This window comes from Equus przewalskii, chromosome 14, assembly GCF_037783145.1.
Source record: "Equus przewalskii isolate Varuska chromosome 14, EquPr2, whole genome shotgun sequence".
Classification (NCBI taxonomy): Eukaryota; Metazoa; Chordata; class Mammalia; order Perissodactyla; family Equidae; genus Equus; species Equus przewalskii.
The window spans coordinates 41,919,151-41,938,511 of NC_091844.1; the positions used below are offsets into that span (position 1 = coordinate 41,919,151).

At 40.2% G+C, this 19,361-nt stretch overlaps 1 long non-coding RNA gene across 4 annotated transcripts in view; it reads right to left on the reverse strand.

Moving 5' to 3' along the window:
* Positions 1-18,769, reverse strand: part of LOC139075759 (uncharacterized) — a 592,181-nt gene extending 573,412 nt beyond the window's left edge. For all 4 annotated transcript variants that reach the window (XR_011526528.1, XR_011526527.1, XR_011526526.1 and 1 more), the window contains exon 1: positions 18,352-18,769. This is a non-coding gene — a long non-coding RNA (uncharacterized lncRNA). The remainder of the gene's footprint in view (positions 1-18,351) is intronic.
* Positions 18,770-19,361: the final 592 nt, after the last annotated feature.

Below are 19,361 nucleotides of genomic sequence, written 5' to 3' on the forward strand. Positions count from 1 at the left end.
CGTCTGTGGATGTTGAGAAATGTCAGGGTTTGTAGCTCAAATATGAAGTGAAAATAAATTTTATGAAATGTGAAGATTTATTTTTGTACAACAGCTCTCTGAAACTCAAGCACTCACTTATTTCAAGCTGTCAAATATCTTACAGAATAATACCGAACAAATAGGATCAAAGGTTCCTCCCATACTGTATTTTGTTGCTAAGAATATATGGTCCAACATCACTAAATAACAGATTCTCACTTGCTTGATTTAGCCTTGCTATTTAGCAGTAATTATGGACAGAAGTCTCATTTAGTTGCATTGATCTTGTATTTAACTTTAGAATAAATTCAGAAGTTGAGACATAAAATGTACCATATGAGTCCTTAACCCATGAGGACCCTTAAAAGATAAGAAAGCAACTCGAAGCCTCATGAAAAACATACAAATGCATATGTTATCATTATGTATAATCTATGCACACACACCCAAATATTTTATTAGTATGTGCAAACTATAGAATATTCGACTGCACTTAAAGAATAAATGAAGACACAAATACAATTCTAAAAATTATGCTTCACTGTAATTTTGTGAGAAGACTAAGAAACATAAACGTTACACACAATGCTTTATTTGTGCCACCAAGAATAAGTTTTATCCATGGAAATGGTGAAAATCTTGGCGTAATATGATACTATCCAGTTATTCCTTGTCCTCTGATTTCTCAATTTATACTTCTGCAAATAAATTTTGTCAGTTATCAATAAAGTATCAGTCATGAGTTTGGCCTTGAAACAGTTTGAACTTGAAACAGTCCTCTTTTGGGAAAGCTATAGTAAGTGTGACGTTCATATTTTACCTCATTTCTATCATTCCATTCCTTAGGTTCTTTACGGCGTTTTAAAAAATCCATAATATAATTCTATGAGAGTTAACATAATAGACTGTAACAGCTGTTATGGTCTATTGTGTAAATAAGTAATTACAGAATTTACAGACTATCATGTAAATATGTAATTATGGACTTTTTAAAATGTGCATTATTTACTCGATAGTCTATCGTTTACATATGTAATTATGGACTTTAAAACATGTATTATTTACTCAGTCTGTAACAGCTCCTTGGGACAGAGTCGTTCTGGCCTATCGGGTAAACATGTAATTACAGAAATTTTTTAAATATGTATTATTTATCTGATAGTGCTGCTACAGATTATCACATCCATACGTAATCACAGATCTTAAAAAAATGGTTATCATTACTTTGTATAATGCTTCTGCAAGTCAACTCAGAGCCTTTCAGTTCACGGATCAGTTACCTAAAACTATACAGTGATTCCATCGTATGAAAAATTTGCAAAGAATAGTGGTTTTCTGCACGTCACCTAAGTAAATTTTTAAGTTTCCCAAAGAAGTTAAATAACTGGCCCAAAAAAGAATGAGTCATTTTGAGAGAAAGGATGCTTTTATAATAGTGTCTAGCTTAAGGTTCCATATCTCATTTTTCCATAGTTATCTACATTACCATAATACTTATTTTAAAATAATTTAAAATAAAAATACTTATTTTATTTGGTTTCTGTAAGGCAGTGTACATATCTGGAAAGCATTTCACCTGTGGTCTTCTTTTGCATTCAATTATGAACATCTCCTTAGGATGACAGTTCAAACTACTTGCTAATTTCTGTGGTGTAAATGCTCCCCCAACACTGATGTCAAGCTGTCAAGGAGTATCACTTAACTGGGAGTGTCACTTAACTGCCAAACCCTTATTACTGGCAGGAGCCTGTTTCAGTACGCCACTACCTCTTAGGACATTTCAAATTTCAACTATTGACTTGTGGCAACGAAACCTCATTTGCCATAGATTCTCAGAAAGTCAGAAACAAAAGCCCAATTGCTAAGGGCACATCAGGTGTTTAAAACTTAAAATGCAGAGACACACCCTCAATTAAGAGTCAGTAAGAGACCCTGTAGTGACCTTTTCCCTGGTTCAGAAGATGCCTCAGCTTCCTCTTAATCACGGAGGTTAAGGAGCATCCTGAGGGCCGAGGATCAGGGGGCGCTGTTTGGTATGTTGGATAGGAGACCAGTCTTAGGGTGACTCGTTACAATGAGAGACGCCTTTGAAAACAGTTTGGCAAGAATGTTTTAGAGGTGATTTAAGTAAAAGATGGGGTTTGGTCTGGAGAACTTTATGATCTATTCTAATCCTATGATGTTATATTTTGTGATTTAATAAATAACTGAGATAAAGGTTAAATATATCACATTTCAAGAAGTCATCCATAGTTCCACAGTTGTGTATTAACAGATTTAATTGCCATTTTTAACTGAGTAATAAATTGTAAGCTCTGCTAGGCAACTGTGGAAAACAGACCTTTAGAGAAATGCCATAAAAATGAACTTCAGATAGAGCTAATACCAAAACGAAGGACATTAAAGTTGTGTCCTTTTTTTTTTTAGTTTTTTGCTCAGGAAGATTCACCCTGAGCTAACATGTGCTGCCAATCCTCCTCTTCTTTTCCTTGAGGAAGATAAGCCCTGAGCTAACACCTGTGCCAATCCTCCTGTATTTTTTTGTATGTGGGAAACCTCCACAACTGGCTAGTGAGTGGAGTAGGTACACACCCAGGATGGGAACCTACGAACCCAGGCTGCCAAAGCAGAGTGTGCAGAACTTTAACCACTTGGCCACAGGGCCAGGCCCTCTGTCTTTTATTTTAATAAGAAACTTAAACATTGCTCTGAACTGAAATTTTTTTTAAAACTTTGCCTTAAATGTTTATTCCAATTTTTTAAAATCTATGATTGAATATTCATAGACAGATCATAAAGATGGGTAGTATATCCAGTGGTTATTAATTATTTCAAATACCCCTAATTTAAAATTTAGGAGAGAATATACTGATCCCTTATAGAGCACAGACAGGGGATCAGTGCACATACATATGATTAATTCTCTATACAATAGGTAGAGTTAAACACATCATACATACTATGTGGTCAATGTAATAGACTGCCAGGGCAAAAGAGCTTTCAGGTAATTTCCACCCAAAGGGAAGAAGACAGTATTTACATTTGCCTGAGATGCTCCTAAGATTTTGTTTCATTTCACCACTCGAAACACCCTGTGGAAGGCAGGACCTTCCATACATACTAAATTTTAGTTGTGTGGTGACTTTATCAAGATCCGACGCCATGGGTTGCATACCTTCAGAGAGAGATTGTGTTCCCCAATGTTTAAATACCCATGTAGAGCAAAACACAAAATATGCACTACATTAGAGCATCGCATGGCCGACGACTGACTGGAGCATGCCAGGAAGAGGGCAGGTGCCGCCTGCCAGAGGCTGCAATTTAATCTCCTGCTATAAAAGCAACAGGAGGCTGCTGTTCATCTGAAACCTAGAACCTATAATAAAAACAGTGAACAATTCAAAATTGGCATGTTACTCCTACTGGCTGTTTATATGCCAGGAGTTTTCACCATGCCAGAGTTGAAAACTGCGTACAGTGCCCTGAACCAACTGAGTTCTTATTTGTACAGTGGAATTGTGGGTAGTGAGGGATTTACTACATAGGAAATTCTGTTTTCTTTGTCTTAAGGAAATAAGTGTAATATATGTCCCAATGGTGATCCAGGAAACTCAATTATCCTGGGTCTATTAAAAGACTGAACCACATAATTTTAGAGAAAGTAAGACTTCAACAGTTAACAATCTGAGGCACAAAAATGGGAAAGGTAAGCCAGAATTTAGAAACGTTCATTTCATCCAGGTGCACTTTACTTTAAACAATAAATGCATCCCAGGAGTGAAGTGAAAATAAAATACTTAGAAATCAAATCATATTTTAAATTAACTAGGGATATGACTACTTAAAGGAAGCTTCAGCTGGTTCTTTGGTAATGTGGATGGCCAATTTGCAATTTATCAGTTTATGAAATATGAATTTTCAGATGTTAATTTTTAAAGCAGAGTATGTGTGTGTGTGTATATATATATACACACACACACACATATATATATTTATATACACATATGTACTTACAACTATATGTCCACATAAATATTCTAAGGGTCATGCAGTTAAGATCAAAATACACTGATGACATTAACGTTTAGCTTGATCCATGTGGATTTTCTGGGTTTAAAGGAACATATGAAATATTTGCTTGAATAAGGACATGTTAGAAAACAAAACACAAAGGTTTTCATGATTGCAGTGAGTTATCTGTGAGGTGGGACCGCCGAGCAGTAAAAGCCTGTGTCCACTTGGCTGCAACAATTAATATGGAGCTACTTTCAAGGTAGGATTACGGGCACGGAACCTCTAGGGACGGGCTGTTTTGCCCATGCGTTAAATCCTCATTTTGTGTGAACTTAATGAAAAGCTTGCAATATGTTCTGTCAATGGTTCCTAGAGCATGGAGATGTCTCTTTCTTTTTCCCCTGACTAAATGTAGTGAGATTTGTGCTGCATTTTATGGATGGAAATGTAAATAAAGCGTGTGCTTTTTACTTCGTTTAGAAGTCCTGAAGATCTAGAGACTTCAAATCATGTAGGGAAATGCAGTTGGTCTAAGGAGGTAGCACTGACTGGATGCACAATCAGTGCATCTGTAAACTTTGCCGTGTTTGGGGAAAACCTCTAACATTAGAAAATATCGAGGAGGGAGAGTTGAGTTTTTCTACAGCATTTTAAATTAGGCAGTAGCTATTTTTCACAGAAGCTTGTTGGTCTGCTCTAAAAAGGTTTTTTTTAATTTATTATTCTAACTAATTTGAATTCACAAGTATGGTGTGCTCCAGCCAGAATAAAGACTTGCTTTGCAAAGAAATGTTCAGATGCTGTAAAACAGTCAAGTGTATGCTTATCTCCTTTTGATAAAAAAAGAGACTATTTTGGATAGCAAATAAATGCACAATTCTGATAAGTAACAAAAAGCCCAGGGTACAATGGACAGGGACAGAAACCAACAGGTCACTCACACAGTGTATACGCCAGTAGGTGTCCAGTCAACCCTCAGGGACCCCTACCACATCCCCCATACTCTAGCGACATCAATAAGGAGGGCCTCCTGGAGCTGAACGGATACTCAGACATCTACCTGAAGCCAAGGGCCACCCAGAGATGCCCATGTAGTCAGGGCCCTCTGTCCCTCCACTCCTCCTCAATCCATGGCTTAAATAGGACCAAACTTGTTTTTCCTTGGGATTATTGAAGAGCACATTACCTTGGATTCCTGGGACCACAAAATATTTGGGATCCTAGCAAACAATTTAGAGAGGCTCTTCACAATTAGTATCGGTGACCCAGTTACCTTAATCCACGAATTCTGTCCTTCCATGGAACCTAAGCCTCAGAAGGTTTGGGATCTAAGAAGGTCTTGATTCAGCAGGCCAAAGTTGTTGTTTTTAACACCATAGAATTCTCTGGGTAGAAGGAGGTCTTAAGGATAGTTTAGTCAAATCCCTTCACTTTAAAGTTGAGAAAGTTAAGGCCCAGAAAATTGACATGAGCTGGCAGAGTCGGTTAGTGGCCCAGCCATAGGCGGACCCTGATTCCAAGGGAAAGGAAATAGCTAAGTAGAAGGTAACATACATTACCTCATTTAATCCTCACGAGCCCCCTAAGAGGTAGTCGTCTTTATCATCCCCATTCATCGGGTGAAGCAAGTGAGATTTAGAAGAGTTGACTAACTTGCCCCAAATCATATACTTTGAGGGCAATTTGCGGAAATCCACTCATCTGAGGGCCAATTTACCAAATGATGAATTTGAAGAGTGGCCAATTTGCTGAATTTATCAAGAACTTACTTCTTTAAACTATCACTTTGACAGCAATTAATATTATCCATAGTAGTTAAAGCTTTGAAGAGTATTTTTAAAGTTTTAGTTGCCTGTTTTAATTTTGTTTTCATGGCAACAGTTTTTAGGAATTTAAATTTACTTTGTACTGGTGATTAGCATATGTCAATTTTTGAGGTCCCAATTACATGGCCCATTATAAAATCCCTTCTGGGCATTTCTGCTTCTTTTCTACTGTTTATAATAATGGTATTGCCTTTCATTTCGAATCTTCCCATAAACTAGTACGAAGTCAACATAACAAAGAAATAGAAGTCATAAACTTTCCGCATTTTATAAAATTTCCAGCAAATTGAGTTGCATAGGATGGTTCAACAGCCCTTAATGATATTTTGAAGAGTCAGTTTAATATTGTTTAGTCTTAGTTTTAGTTGAGTTTTTTATTTTGCCATGGCCATTTAAGGCCAGCAGCTCTGCAGCACATTTGTCTGTCCAAATCAGCTAAATGTCATTTCCTATATGTTTCACATTTCAGACACTTTAAAAACATTTAGAATATATTGCAGGTAATCCATTTGATTTATCCAGTTAGCAAATCTATCAATCAAAACTGGACAAAAGGGAATGGACCAGATTAAAAATGAATTGGATGACAGAAACTTACCTTATCCTTATGATTTATAAAAAGTCCTTGATTTTAAGACAAGCACAACACTACAATTTGAAATACATTAATTATAATTCCCAAAACTCAGAGACTCTGAGAAAACCTGGAGCACACTGAAGTTTAGTCAGAGCCTATCCATTAGTTAATGCAAAACGGTTGCAGCAAAAATAAAAACGGAGATGAGTTAAAACCAAATCAAACTAAAACTTTGAAATATCCCAAAGCTGCTGCAGTCACTTTGGACAACAGGATTCGCTATAAACCTTAGGAAAGCTGAACAGAAGGAAAGTTTTGATAAATCAGTGATTTGGCAAATTGGTCACTCCATGAATCGCTTCCTAGTGGAAGTGGATTTTGGTGAATTGATTTTCAGAGAAATAATCTTTGGAGAAATAACAATTCAAGGAATTAGTCCTTCAGCAAGCTGTTTTTTTGGTAAACTCCCCTGCTTTTGATCACCAGATAGTAAGGCATGGAAACCTGTCTGCTGACTCCAACATTCAAATTCTAGCCTCCACAGAATCTTTCCAATTAACCATGTAACCATTGAACATAAAGCAAAAAGATTTTTGAAGTTCCCCAAAAGCAAAGAAAAGAAATATGAACCCCAAAATTTAGACCCCTGAAGAAGTTTCCTTTAAATGTATTAAAATATATTGAATAAAATCTCACAGTTGAGTCCAATGCAAATTTTGTACTATATACCCCAGCAGAAGAGTGAGATACAGTGATTTTGACTGGCTTGGCGAGAAAGCTTTCCCTGATACCAAGAACCTTAATTTGAACAAGACTCAAACATTTATATTCATATCATGTGGATCTGTCTGGCCACAGTTAATTTGAGCATGTCACTTTATTCCCTGTACAGAATATCTAAAGCTTTAAGGCAGATTCGGGGGGCCTTTTCTTCCTGAAACACAAACACTTACACAACGCTCTCATTAACTGGAACTTTCACATCTGCACTGAAGTGAAAATAGAACCGGAAGCTCTGTCCTACCCAGCGTCTGTCAAATAACACAGCTTAGAAAGAGTGTATTTGACAATGGCATTTTATTCAGGCTTTACTGGGAAGGAGTTGGACAAGTCACAAATCGGCATAACCAGGAAATAAAAATAACTGCAGTGATGTTTAAAAGACAAATTAAAATTTTAAAAAATACTTGGTAAAGGCTAAATTTTGCCTGTTGCTCATTTGACTTCACCCCAATTTGTCACAACTATTGAAAAACAACTTTAAAGCTAAAACCACTTCCAAGTCATCTGGAGCCACAAATGGAACTGGGAGTGCGTTTCCAGGGTGGAAGAGAAAAAAAATTATTTGGTAGCATCTTCAGGTTGAAATTCTCGAGGCCAGTTCTGCCCTTGGAAATATAATGTGAACCATATATCTAATTTTAAATTTTCCAGTAGCTATATTAAAAAGGTGAAAAGAAACAGGTGAAATTAATTTTAATAATATATCTTATTAACCCCAATGTCTCCACTTAGCATTTCAACATGTAGTCAAAGTATTATCAATGAGCTATTTTACCTTTTTTGGTAATAAGTCTTTCAACCCTGGCCGTGTATTTTATACTTGCAGCACAGCTCAATTTGGACGAACCACATTTCAAGCACTCAATAGCTACGTGTTGTTAGTAGTTACTGTATAAGACAGCACAGGTCTGAGTCACAGTCTCACTTGAAAAGGGAAGGTACTTTGAAGGGACTGGAATTGGGTGATTCCTTCTGGATTGGAGTGGACTGCGGTTTTTTATTGTTGATTTTGAAATTTAGATTGTCGTGAGGATACAAACCAAAAGAGCACAATTACAGAACCTCCAACTCGACACTGTAATGCATACCCAATTAACATGCTAGTCACATTTCCAAATTGCAAAATGTTTGGGCTATCCTCTGGTTTTCTAAATCTTTTCCTTTACATCTAAAGGCAGGTGGATATGAAACGCAGGAACCTCTTGTCTCCTGTGCACCCACCTCCTGTGATCCTTAGTGTTCCACGGCATTTCCTCCCACTAGATGATCAAGAGCAGCCATTTCTGAGGGTAGTTTTCCTTCTATTTTGACACACAAGGTAGGGGTATCTCTGCTCCGAGCCTTTGCCTGGGCTGCTCTGTCTCCTCAGAAAGCCCTTTGCAGAGTGCTGCCTGCATCCCCACACCCCCATCAGCTGGCTGACTCCTGAATAGTGTCTGGAGCCAACTTTGCTTTCACTGGCCCTTAAAACCTCAAGGCCACCCCAAAGACCATCCCAGACTACTCCAAAGACCCAGACCCAATGCTCTTTCACCACGTTCCCACAGTAAACATTGTAGGCTTTTATGCCACAGTATTTCCATTGTGGTTCTGACCCCACAGTATTATCACATCTGTTAATTGTCCCTCTCTTTTCCCCAAGTAGGCAGTGAGTTCCTAGACAGTATCTCATTTACCTTTGCAGTTACAGTCCCTAGTACAAAACACATGCTCAATAAAGGCTCATAAAGATGAAGTGTTGAACAGTATATAGAAAGGACAATCAAGTTCATTTATTCAAAGAACAAATTGTTTAAAAGTATACGTCTAACATATTTTATAACGAAAATGAATCTAAAATTCAACAAATAGTCACCTTTCAAGTTCCAAGTGTTGTGCTAGATGTTGAGGCTATAGAGGCAAATGAAACTCCGGACTCTCAGAGATGGCAGATAAGCAATGGTTAAGATGAGGGCTTCCCAAAGGAATGCGAATACCAGTCACCTGGGGAAGGTGTTTGAAAAGCGGACTCTGATTCAGGAGGTCAGGGGTACAGCCTGAGAGTGTGCATTTCTAACAAGCCCCCGAGTGACACTGCTAGTCCAGGGACTTCACTTTAAGTAGGAAAGGACTATGGAGTCAGGAGACCTGAAATTTAGCTCTGACTCCTGTTGTATTGATATGAGTCATTCCTCTTAATACTTGCAGATCTGCTTGTTCAACTCTTGAATTGCTTGGGAGAGGAGAGTAGATGATTTCTGTATCATCTATAAATTCTATAACCCACAATATCCACATTCTGCCAGCCTGCAGAGGATAGGGACTAGAGCGGTGGTTCTCAGTGTTGGCTGCTGATTCGATCACCTGGAGTAATTTCAGAATGCTGAATCCCAGACCACAGCCCAAACCTACTGCCTCCTAATCTGTGCAGGCAGGGCCCAGGCATCAGTATTTCTAAACTCGCAGGGCTGAGACCTACTAAAGAGTGTTACTAGCAGTATCTATTGATTATTAACTCAAATGATAGGTGTTAATGAGGTCAGAGATAAGCAAATGATGCTCCGCTAAAATAAATAGATAAATTTATTCTATTCTGTTGGGTTACTGCAATGCCATTGTTGGTCCAAAGAGCCAGATTAAAGTCAGTGTGAAACACTATTTCCAACACTAAAAAGGCAACACAAACATAGGCCTCGATGCATATAACTGTGCACAGAAGAGCAGCTATGCTGATTCCATAAGGAATCGTCAGCCAAGCTTCCCAGCTTTCTGCAGTCACCTCCCTTACTCATGAGACCAAAATGACAACAAGGATTTTTTTCCAATGAAAAACAGAAAAACCAGCATGCAAGAAGCCACTGGATACTTTTTGCTTTGCAAGTGCAATCATATCCAAGGTTCTTTTAAAATTTAAAAATTTTAAATGAAAAAGCCCAAATACGCTTTAACTGTACTTCACATCAGTTTTCAAAAAGGGCAAGATCCTTTGTAATCCTCGCCACATCCTTTGGGCTAGGTGAAGAATAGAGGGAAACATCCGAACTTCTAGTCTATGCTTTTTTAGATATCTTAGTTTCAAACCTGTTGGTGTCTTTAACTTTTTTTTTTTTTAGTTTGCTTGGTTGAAGGAAGAAAGAGAAAAAGGATTAGATTCTTTCATCATTCAACTCAAGTAATGAATTGCTTTGTAGCACAGCAGTAGTGCATGTCACTAAAATACTGATTTTTTTTCCCCCTTAATTAGTTTTTTTCTTTGGTCAAAACATGCTGCTCATACTTTTCCCAAAAAAAAGACTATTTATGTTTAACAAATACATCAACAAATAGCTGAAGAGTACATACTATAACCAAAACATTCTAGGATTTGAGAGACAAAAATATGTGGTGTCCTGTTATCTTCAAAGGCCTTAGAACTGTCTGAGGAGATTAAACTTACATTCTATGAAAAGACAGCTAAAATTATGAACAAAAAATAATAAAAGCTAAAATAGCAGCTTTAAAGAGTTCAGAGAAGAGAGGTCCCTCACTTCCAGCTGGGCTGGCCTAAGGAAAGGCCAGAGGGAGAAGGAAAAGGTTTCACCTGAACCTCGAAGGATGGGCAGGGGTAGATCATTAGCCCAGAAAAAGAAACTCCATGACCAAGAGCATGAAGAAACGAAAGCATAGGATGGGCTCACACATAGTCATGGGACAAGTCACAAGAGTGTTTCACCTGGGCCAGGTGAAAAGTTCCATATCATCCAGACTTAGATCCAAAGGGTTAAGGACTATGAGCAAAGCAAAAACGTCGTTAGGCAAATTGGATTTGTTCTCCTGCTCTCCAGGGACAAGGTAAAGTTGATAAACATAAATTGGCTTAAGAGCTGACAAAGATTAGGTAGTATGGGGCCACAATGGATGTACCTGCAGGCCAAACTGAGGATTTTTATTTTTAAATTTTCCTATAAGTAATGGGAAATTGATGAAGACTTTGGTTTGTTTGCTTGATTGCTTGTCTAAGTAACACCATAAAAGCCATGTTTTCAGAAAGACAAACTTTGAAGCCATATAGAGCACAAATTGGAGTGGAACAGAACATGAGGTGGAAAGAACGGATTAGCAGAGCGATGCAGAAAAGCTGATCTGAACTGCAGCCACAGAACGAGGGAAGTGTCAGAGAAATTACGGAGGAACACTAAAAAGTAGGACTTGGTGATGAATTAAATCTGAGAGGTGCCCATTGGTGCCCCACACATAAACTCCTGGCACTCACTTGTCCACGCTGAAGCCTGCTTGCTGTGCATCTCTGCTCTAGGTCTTCAGCCTGGCTGGGGGAACATGCTGGGCCCACGTGCAAGACAAGCTAGAAACATCAGAGAGATGATAGCCTTTGAAGCAGCTTGGACCAGTAAGGACAGGGATTGGGAGGATAAATGCTGGAGATTTCTCAACCCTCCGTTAGAATAACTCGTAGTTCTATACTATCCCTCAGAGTACCTCAGTGGGATTAAACTTCAATTTCCCAGTGGCAACTTGTTTGATAATACACCACTTGTTGTCTTTTATTCACTATCTCTTTTCCCCACTTCCTTATCACCATTTCTTGGTATCACTCCCAAATAAACTTGGGACCCTGGGATCCTTGCCTTAGCATCTGCTTCTAGAGGAACCTAAATTAACAGTTAGGGAGAAAGTTGAATTAAAAATTAAGCAAAATAACGTGCCCCCACCCCCTGCCAAAGATGTCCACACCCTACTCCTCAGAATCGGTGAATATGAAACCTTCTATGGCAAAAGGGACTTTACAAATGTCATTAAGGTTCATTAAAGACCAGGAGATGAGATTATTCAGGTGTGCCAAATTAAATCACATGGATCCTTAAAAGCAGAAAACTTTTCCCGGGTGTGACTATGGAAGAATTGTCAGAAAGATGCAATATTGCTGGCTTTAAAGATGGAGGAAGGGGGGCCATGAGCCGAGGAATGTGGGTGGCCTCAAGAAGTTGTAAAAGGCAAGGAAATGGATTTTTCCCTCAGATCTTTTAGTAAGGATTACAACCCTGCTGACACTTTGATTTTAGTCCAATGAGACCTATGCTAAAGTTCTAACCTACGGAACTGTAAGATAATACATTTGTGTTGTCTTAAGCCACAAAGTTTGTAGTAATTTTTATAACAATAATAGAAAATTTATACATTATTCTTAAACTACTGAAAATTTGAAGTAGCCATAAAAAGCAAAATAAAACAGAAGACAATTTTTCAGGAGATGTTGGTCTGAATGTTCAATATGTTGTGTTTTATGTGTGTTCTTGATTGTATGATATTCTTAGAGATATTCACAGAGCCTCTTGCATATATGTAGTATCATCCTTCAACTAATTATGAGATGGGAAAGATGTTTGATGCTTGTTGTGTTTTGTTTTGTTTTAGCCAGGAAGTTCTTGTCATTTAATCAGTTCTGTTGAATCATATGTGATGCCCTCAAGAAGATATAATTTTCAAAACGTGTTGGTATAGAGGAAACTATGGCAATTGATAATAAAATGCTATTGTCAAACTCACTGTCTCTTCCCAGTGTTCAGTTTCACCTGGGCTATATTTAGAACCTTTCATTTAGAAAGGATGGCTCTGCGACAGAAGTGCTATATGAGTATATTCTTTGAATTTAAAAATTTCATTGAGTTGTGGCAACACACACAAGGGCTTGATATAAGAATTTTGACACATTAATTCAGAGCAAGTTAAAGTAACTTCCAGCGCATTGTTGGAAAAGATAATCTTGAACAGTTTTATTTAAGCATATGGTTTTTGCTTTCAAACTCTACACCTTCGGAATATTATATTATGAATGTTTTATTACATTCTAATCCTGGGTTACTCCATTTTTATCAGCCTCCATCTTTTCCTACTCTGTCCATACAATCTTTGCAGCCACACCAATCCTCCACCCTCCCCACAAAACAAGCACAATAGGGATACAATAGAATATTAAAAAGTCTAACCCACTGGTGAGCTGGATTTGGCAAGAGAGTTGGGTCTGCTCTCCCTATACAAAGAGTTCTGGGTAATACCCACACCTCCACCTAATGTCCGTCATGTGAAGCCTACCTAGCTTTCTGATTCATCTTCTGCCTGGTTCTGGCTTGTATGCTGGTAGTGATGGAGGCCAATTGTGACCAAGGCTGGGGCCTTGGCCTCTTAGCAAAGTTCTGCCAGCCTTTTACCCTGACAAGATTCTTCTCGAAGAGCTCTTCTACTCACTAGCACAGAACTCTCTGATATATGCATCTGGAAACCCAGTGATGCCGAGAGCTGCTGCTCTCTGAAACTCTGCCTTCCCTTGATGCAGATTCCACTGATTTGGGTTAGTCTTGCTCTGTGGGCTTGGTTGTTTATAGTGCTGCTTTCTCTGAGGTGAGCAGGAGGGAAGATGGAGGGAGGATCATTTCTGCCCCACTTTGTATTCCACGGCCTCTGACTCATAGCAGCCCCCACTCCTGCCTGCTCCAAGTACACAGCATACCTCAAAGCCACCTTAATTAAATCAAATTCGTATTTAAATAAACCCAAAACTTTTCTATCTGCAGATTGTTGAAGCCAAACGTTTTGCTTTTACTTCATCCTTTCTCACAATATTGTTGTTGTTAATGCAGTGGAGTCGATTCTGACTTCTAGCCACCCTGTGCACAGCAGAGCAGAACCCTGCCTAGTCTTTTTGCACCATCCTCTCAGCTTCCGGCACTATATCAGACAATGCTCCACTGCTATTCACTGGGTTTTCACAGCCAATTTTTTCAGAAGTGGGTGGCCAGGTCCTTTATCCTACTCTGGAAGCTCCAATGAAACTTGTCCACCACAGGTGGCCCTGCTGGTGTTTGAAATACCAGTGGCATAATTTTCAGCATCACAGCAACATGTGACCGCCACAGTATAACAACCAACACACGGGTGGTGTGGTTCCCTGCCCAGGAAACGAACTCAGGCCATAGCGCTCTGCCAATTCTTAACCACTAGACTGCCAGTGGCTTTCTCATAATATACCATCCACAATAAAATGAACTCTTGCCAAACAAATTTTAAATAACTCACTTTATATGTATACAAAGGTAAAGCCTACGATCTTTTTATATATTACAGTTTCAGTTCAATCACTCAAGTGGCAGGACAGGATAATAAATGTTGCTGTTCTCTCTGGTCGGCTGTGCAGTCCAGTGTTTCAGAGTGAGACCTGCGTACAGCACATCCTCTAACTCTGCAGATTTGACACCAGATGCACAGCCCCCTCCAAAAAAAGAAAAGAGAAAACTTCCCCTAAATACCAAGATAATTTGTAGAAAGGCTATATGGTTACAAAAGCATTTTGGCAAGGCTTAAGAAAATGAAATAAGGGAGAAAGCAAGTGCAAAAGACATTGAATTTCAAGTAAGAATGGACTCAAACACTTTAAAGCCAAAAATAATCTGTGTACCCTAGAGCTTGGGGACCGTCTGCCTCGGCGGATCACAATCCTGTAGCCATGTGTCCCCAAAGGACTGAAGAAGATGATTCAAGAGGATTACCTGTTGGTACAGGCTTTTAACACTGACAAATGTGGCTAGCTGTGAAGGCAGGTGTCTTCCACAGCTTTTATTTGCTATGGAGTTTTTAATGTACTTAATGCTGTTTTAATTCTCTTTCTACTAAGATCTTATTTTCTCTGAGACTGGGTCTTGTGAACTGAGGATTTGCCAACCATAGGACCTTTCAAGAACGTCACCCTGAAAGCTTTTTCTTTAAAAGTATCTACTATAGCTTTCTCACCATCTTTCCCTCTTTGCCCTCCCACAATCTTGCCTTTGATCCTACCCCCTCAATCAACACTACCCACCCTAAGGTCATCAATGATCTCCTCTTTGCCAGATTAAGTGGCCTCTCACGATTCTGGGGACAATCTTTTGTTTTTGAAACTATCAGTCTTCCTTGACACCCTTCTTAGCCTTGATGGTAGATATATAAAAATATCCTAATTCTCCTATATTTTTCTGTAGAATAATTCTTGGGTTTGATTATATTTTTGTTTTTGCTTTCATTTTAATAAATGTTTAGCAATTAATCAATTCAAAAATCTCTACTGAAAATTACTGCCCCTTTTGGGACCCTAGCTGACAGAAGAACAGACTGAGTTTGGAATGAAGTTCCATATGAAGCAATCTATACAACTCCTAATCTATCACAAGACTGGCAGTATAAATTTTGCAAGCTTTTAAGCAGTTTTCCCGGCATCACTGACACACTGATTATCAAATGGTGAGATTAAAGAGTAATCACTGATCATAGCCAATCCATCAGGATTCTAACTACCTTGGAATGTTCTAGAAATTCAAGACGGCCAGGGAAGAAGAAACACACCAAAGATTTAACAATACAGTGTAGAGATTGATTTCTAACATATGTTGATCACAAATGTGTGCCTCATTAGGGCCTAAGGTTAACACTTACAGGTAGGCAAAGTCTAAGCTTAGGCATTGACCACTACAAAGAGCTATTCCTAGCCTGCAAGTTAGGCAAACCATCATTGGAAGTCTAAATATCATACAATAAACTTGACAGTCACTCAAACGCACATAGAAGAATAAGAGAGTCAGGCAGCTAGCTACTAATGAGAAGGATGTTGACTGTAAATCTGTAATGTTTATATGTATTTTTCCACTTGGAAATGGTGTTTTTAATTGGCTATTTTTGTGTTTGTTGCAAATTCACTAACCAGATAATATTTTGCATGCCAAAGTTACATATAGTTATAGTATTGAATTTTCTTTCCTCTATAAAAGGATTTATTTAACTAACTTCATTAGTTAAAAGAAAATTTAAGGCCATTGATTAACCTTGGTAAAGAAAGAGTAAACATAAAAACAATTTCTTACTCTAAGTTCAGGTATTTTTTTTTTTAATTTAAAAATAGACTACATTTTTAAGTTCAGGTTTAACAATGTGCTAATAGCTCATAATGAAGATAGCAGCCATCAGTTAATCAACCCATTAAGCTAGGATCAGAAGTGTCAACTCAAGTGCCATCTACTAATTTACTGACCCTTAATGGGTCAGCAAGATCTATAACCCAAAGACTGATATTTCTGCTTCTGTTAAAGTCACTTTGGAGGCCAACTCACTCCCTTCCATGATTATGATCTCTGACCTGGTACGGGCAGGGAGTCAACACAAAATCCATTTATGAGAATGTGCTCAGGGTTACTAAGTAATGGAATCTCCAGCTAACTGGTGAGTCAAGTGTCTAGGTAGAAGCTCTTTATGGAAGCACCAACTTTGTTTTTCTAAGGTGCTTGCGACCTTGTAAACAGACATGCACAATCTTCAGTTGGAGCTTCTGACTCCAGTAAGTTCTGGGTTCTTGAGCGAGCTAAGGTTTAACACCCACTCCCATTTCTATCCTGCTCTGTGAGTAAATCTTATGGGAAACGTCAATGGTCAAAATGAACTGAGTAGCAAGATGGTAAGGTGTAGGACTAAGCCTGCCAAATAGCAATTGTAAAATAAGTTTGGTTTTATTAAAGATGTAGCGGGTTGGATAGAAAGCTGCTTTGGTGACTAACAAGCAAAAAATAGATATAATTTGGTTAAATCTAATAAATGAGAATCAATTAACCAGTGTTTGCCTCTTTCAAGGGGAAGGAGAGAAAAAGTCGGAGCATATCTTACTCCAGATGGGCCTTCAAGAGGGCCTAATAAAAATTATGAATCAAGAAATCATTCATTTGAATCATATTTGTATAGAAGATATAATAATTGCTATGATAACACAAGTTGTTTTTTTTTTAACATTAGCATTTTCTTTCTCAGGTGATAACAGCAATTCATTGAACTACAAAGTACAATGTCCATTAGCAAACCATCAGATGCATGATGTCAGAGATTCAAAAGGATGTGTGCAAGGGATACAACTGGGCTTGATTCTGCTGCTCTGGTCCCCAGCCAAGCCTGTGGCCAAGGCTGTATAGATGCCATCAACTTCAGTCCTGCTCTGACAGTCCTTAGCTGTGATTTTCTCCCAAATAGGACACAGACATATAAGATACATTAACTGAGGTTCTGAAAAGGGGAGGCAAGAAAAAAAGAAAAAGCAAACTACTAAGTGCACTAAACATTAAAAGAAAAGTTTTATTGGAAGGAAAATTAAGATCAAATTGAAGGACATAAAGATTTGTTTTTCTCTTTACAAAGGAAATATGCCACTTTCATGCTGATGATGCTTGAAGGAGTCTCGCAAAGGAAACCATCTTTCCTAGGAAAACAGAGAGCCCCCTCTGTTGTTGGTGACATTGCCCTCTATTTTTCCTCCTATTTGTTGCCTTTGTTTTCCTCCCGTCATTAGCCAACCTCCTAGTACCACTGTGCCAACCTTCGCACAAAGACACCGTCTAAAAGCCTCTGTAGGAACGCAAGAGTCCCATGCTATGGAAAAAAGTGAACCTTGGGACCAAAAAGATGAGGAAGGAGTCAGCCTTTGGAAAAGCTCTCACAGACGTGAGTGGCTTTGGCAAGGTCAGCCTTTGGAGGTGACTCATTGCGCAGGTTCTCCACCTGAAGGCCGGCCTCAGAGAAACAACGAGGGGAGGAGGAAAGGAGGGGAAGAGAAGAGAAAGGCGGTGGGGAAGGAGGGCAGGAGGGAGAGGGAGTACACAAGGAGACAGCGAAGAGGGCCACTGGACCCTGCGGCGGGCAGACGGCGGCCCTCCCCGGTGCTCGTCACTAGGTGACATCCTCGCCCTCCACGCGGGCCCTTCCCGCGGGGGCACGGCCCCGCCCCACCTCGGGGACGGCGGCGCGCTCCGCCTCGGGCCAGGGGGCGGGGGCGCACGGCGAGCTGGGCCGGCCCTGCGGGAGAGGGCGCCTGACCCCACGAGGCGACAAGCAGTGCAGGGGGTCCAGCTCTCCAAGAGGCTTGGCTGCGTCCCCCCGCCCCTAGTCTCTCCACCCCTCGCCCATGGCTGCTGCACAAGCAGCAGCAGCAGCAGCAGAGCCAGAGCGTCACCGAAATCCAAGCGGAGCCCAGCTGCGCCGGGGCAGGAGGAGGGGGCCGGGGCGATCGGAGGGGGAGCGCGGGGCGCGGGGGCGCCGGGCGGGGCGGGGCGGCGGCCGGGCGGCGGCGGCGGCGGCGGCCGCGTCACTTACCCGGCCAGGGCGCGGGGCACTCGGCCGACTCCTCGGGGCCGCGGCGGCGGGCGGCGGGCGGCGCTGCCAATGTAAACACTCCGCCATGATTGCTTTGTTTAGCTAATTGAACCTGCCGCCGTCTCCAGTCCCAGGCGCTCCCGCTCTCCCTTCTCTCCCCTTCCCCCTCGCTCTCCCGCTTATTTATTTACTTGTCTTCCCCCCGCTCCTCAGTCTTTCCCTTTTTCTTTGGTCTCAGTAGCCGCTTTTAATGGAAGTCGAGGCAGTTGAGTGGTTGGTGCAGGGAGTGCGGTGGTGGATTTTCTAAATACAGGTAAAATGATACCCAAATCTCAGGCAGAGGTGCAATTTCTGCAGGAGGAGGAGGGTGTTTCTCTCCCTCCCTCCCTCTCTCCTTTCCCGCAACCCCCCCACTATTAGACTCTTCTCTGTGGAAAGTGCCAGACAAACGTTGTGCAACTCCCAGTCACCTTTTCTTTCCACCGAACTCTCTAGTGCCCAAGTTCGCAGGCGAATTTTGGACTCCGCAAAAGCGCCAGCTTCCTCCTTTACTTTGAAAACCTCAAATATAAGTGATGTCCGACTACCTAAGGGCGCGCAGAATGGTCTCCACCGCACCGGGGGAGGAATAATCATAATGCAGTGTGCTCATCAGGGGAGGATGACCTATTGGCGTCAATTCAACTCCTTCTTTAAGAAAACACCACACACACACTCACACGCACACACACACAAGATTCCAACTAGCACCAACACAGTGGAAAGCTCCCAAAGGAGTGGGACATTTGAGCCTTACGTTTGCGTAAATTATTGGTACTTATTTTTGCACAAATATTTGAAGAGCGGGTAGACTCTAAGCGTATATATTGAGTTTAAAACTTCGAGGAAATTTTTAGGTCCTGGTGGGAAGGAAGGCTCAGCACCCCTTTATATGTGTTTCTGTGCGTAGAAATGCACTTGATCACCAATTTGCACTATTTAATACAAGCATCTTTTAAGTCCTGTTCTAG